The following is a 2,758-nucleotide window of genomic DNA, read 5'->3' as shown; positions in this document are numbered from 1 at the left end:
TGGGGGTGAGGGGGTCGGGGCATGTTCAGGCCGGAGACTCTACTGGGCTCACACACGGCACTGAGTGCTCAAGTCTCAGGGAGACAGTGAGGCTCAAACACATTTTCTTTCGCGCTGTTTTTTCTTTTTTTTGGCTTTTTGGGTCACACTCAGGGATGCTCAGGAATTACTCCTGGCAGTGCTCAGGACTGGTGATCGAATCTTGGTCAGCCGTGAGCAAGGCAAACCCCTCCCCACTGTGCTCTCACTTCAGCCCCTCCTTTTGCATCTTTTTGTGTTTTTTCAGAATTGATTGACTTCCTCGTAGCGTTTGCTGGCCCTGACGTTCTCTGTAGAGTCCCTTGTTGCACACTGTGTTTCGTGGGCACCTTGGCATCAAGACTTGGCGCTTGCCTGGTGCATGGCTCACCCCATAGGTCCCCTGAGCACCGCCAGGAGTGACTCCCGAGTGAAGACCCAGGAGTAACCCTGAGCACTGCCGGGTGTCCCAAAAAACAAAAGGAAAGAAAGAAAATAGATATCCTTGCCCGGAAGGGTAGCCCAGGGCCAAGGAGCCTGCCTTGCCTGTGGCTGACCCCACCTCACCCTGTACGTCACCCCCCCAGGCCCTGCCAGCATGAGCCCCGATGACTGAATCAGAGTCGGCCCTGAGCACCGCCAGGTGTCCCGTCCAGGTGTCCCGTCCTGAGCCCCCAGGTTAGGTCACTCCGCCCTCCCCACCTCCCCACCACTCCCCCGGCCCTGCTCACTCATCCTCGAGGGGACCCGCACTCATTCAGCTTGTGCTCCCATCCGAGCAGGCCAGGCCAGACTCCTCTGTACAGCTCTCAGGCCTTAGTGGGCTGGGCCACTCCCTGGCCACGGTGCGGCAGGTGTTGCTCACAGCACTGCGGTCACAGAGAGCAGGGCTGTCAGGGTCAGGCTCAGGGCCTCTGCCCTGTTGCTCTGCCCCTCGCCCCCCACCCCGCCCACAGATTTTGTGGCCCGGCTCCTGAGGAGGGCCCTGGGCACGGTCACTGGGTCCAGGTCCCACTCGGGGGACGCCGAATGACCTCAGTTGGAGATCTGTAACTGCCAAACATTTGTCAAACGTTTTCTGAAACCACTTTCTCAGGGCCCAGGGGTCCAGAACTGGGCCCCGCAGGAACCAGAGGCACAGTGGCCAGCTAGTGCTGGCGTCTGCAGGGCAGCCCTCCGGAGCCTCAGCAGGACCCTGGCATCACAAAGGGTGGCGCCTGCCCCTTTAAGAAGGGCCCATGATGCCCTCCTCCTTGCGGAATTCTCATTCTACCTTGGAACATTCTAGACTCCAAGTGCCATTTTCAGTCTCTGTAGGAGACTGGCACGAGCCTGTTTGGCAGAGCTCAGTTCTTTAACCTGCGAGTGCAGTGTGACACAGGTGAATCTGAGTCTCTGGGCTTTTTGCCCGCGTGTGGGCGGCTTTTTTCTCTAAAAGTTCTTTAGTGTATGATAGTTTTTAATCTTTAGTTCGTTTAAGTTTTTTTAGTAGTTATATATATATTTTGGGGGGCTGGGTGGGGGTGGGGTGGAGTGGCCATACCTGGCTGTGCCCAGGGGTCACCCTGGCCAGCTAACGTCCCTGTGCTGACGGAGATCGAGCCCAGGACAACTGGATAGAAGGCAAGTGCCCTCCCCACTATCCTGCCTCTCTGCCCCCTGCGGACTTTTCTATTCAATGTGGAATGACTCTGAAGTCAGTGGGCCCTCATGTGGGGCTGATGAGAAGCAGAGGAGAAGATGTCACGCCCCCGGGACTGGCTGGAGTGCTGGCACTGATGAGCGCGATGAGCCCTGCCAGCCCCACAACGCCCACTAGGCCTTCCCAGGGTCTCGGGCCGGAGTGAGGGGTTGCCGTTTTCAGGGAAAGGGAGTTGATCCTCGACCTCCTCAGGCCCCCGGGCCTTTGTCCTTCTCGCAGAAAAGCATTTCAGGAGATGAGCATGAAGCAGGAACATTTTATTTGGAGGCTTTTAGGAAGGGGAAATGAGGGAGGGAGTAACAGGCTCGAGAGAGAGTGCGGCTTCTCCAGAGGTGCAGAAAGCCACTGAACACGTTAGGTTGCCTGGTTGCGTTCGGTCCGAAAGTCCACACCTCAGGAGGGGAGAAGCCTGTGACATGACCGACCTCGTAGGCAAGAGCAGTCCCTGGGCTCGGGCACACATGAGCGCCCTCCCTTGGTTCAAGGGGGCTAATCTCGGGTTTTCCCCAGGCTGCCCCTGGTGGGAGTTTCTAGCTACCTAGAGTCCGTTGCTAGGGTGGTTGCCAAGGGGGTAGAGTTGAGTGGTCCAAGGTCCTCTTAGAAATTCCTTTCCTGGCCTTTGTTCCTATTCCCTCGGGGGGTCCAGCCTGCTCTGGGCCTCCTAATGTGGGTTAATTTTGACCAGACCTTGGGTCCCGTGCCCTCAGGTGGTCTTTTGGTGGCCATGAAGCTTTTGTTGACTTCCTCGGAGTTCCATTGCCATGGCGACGCTTCCCCCATCCACCTGTCTGCCTCAGTTCTGTGGGTTAAGAAATGCAGTTAATACTGGCTTGTGGTTATCAAACTTGGGCACCGTCACAAGGAACGAAGGAAACGCCAAAACCTCCTTCGCTCCCCTTTGGCGCAATTTTTTTTTCTTTTTGGGTCACACCTTTACTCCTGGGTCTGCACTCAGGAATCAGTCCTGGCAGTGCTCAGGGGACCATATGGGATGCTGGGAATCGAACCTGGGTCGGCCATGTGCAAGGCAAACACCCT

This window comes from Sorex fumeus, unplaced genomic scaffold (genome assembly GCF_029834395.1).
Source record: "Sorex fumeus unplaced genomic scaffold, SorFum_2.1 ptg000035l, whole genome shotgun sequence".
Taxonomy (NCBI): Eukaryota; Metazoa; Chordata; class Mammalia; order Eulipotyphla; family Soricidae; genus Sorex; species Sorex fumeus.
This window is presented reverse-complemented; position numbering follows the sequence as displayed.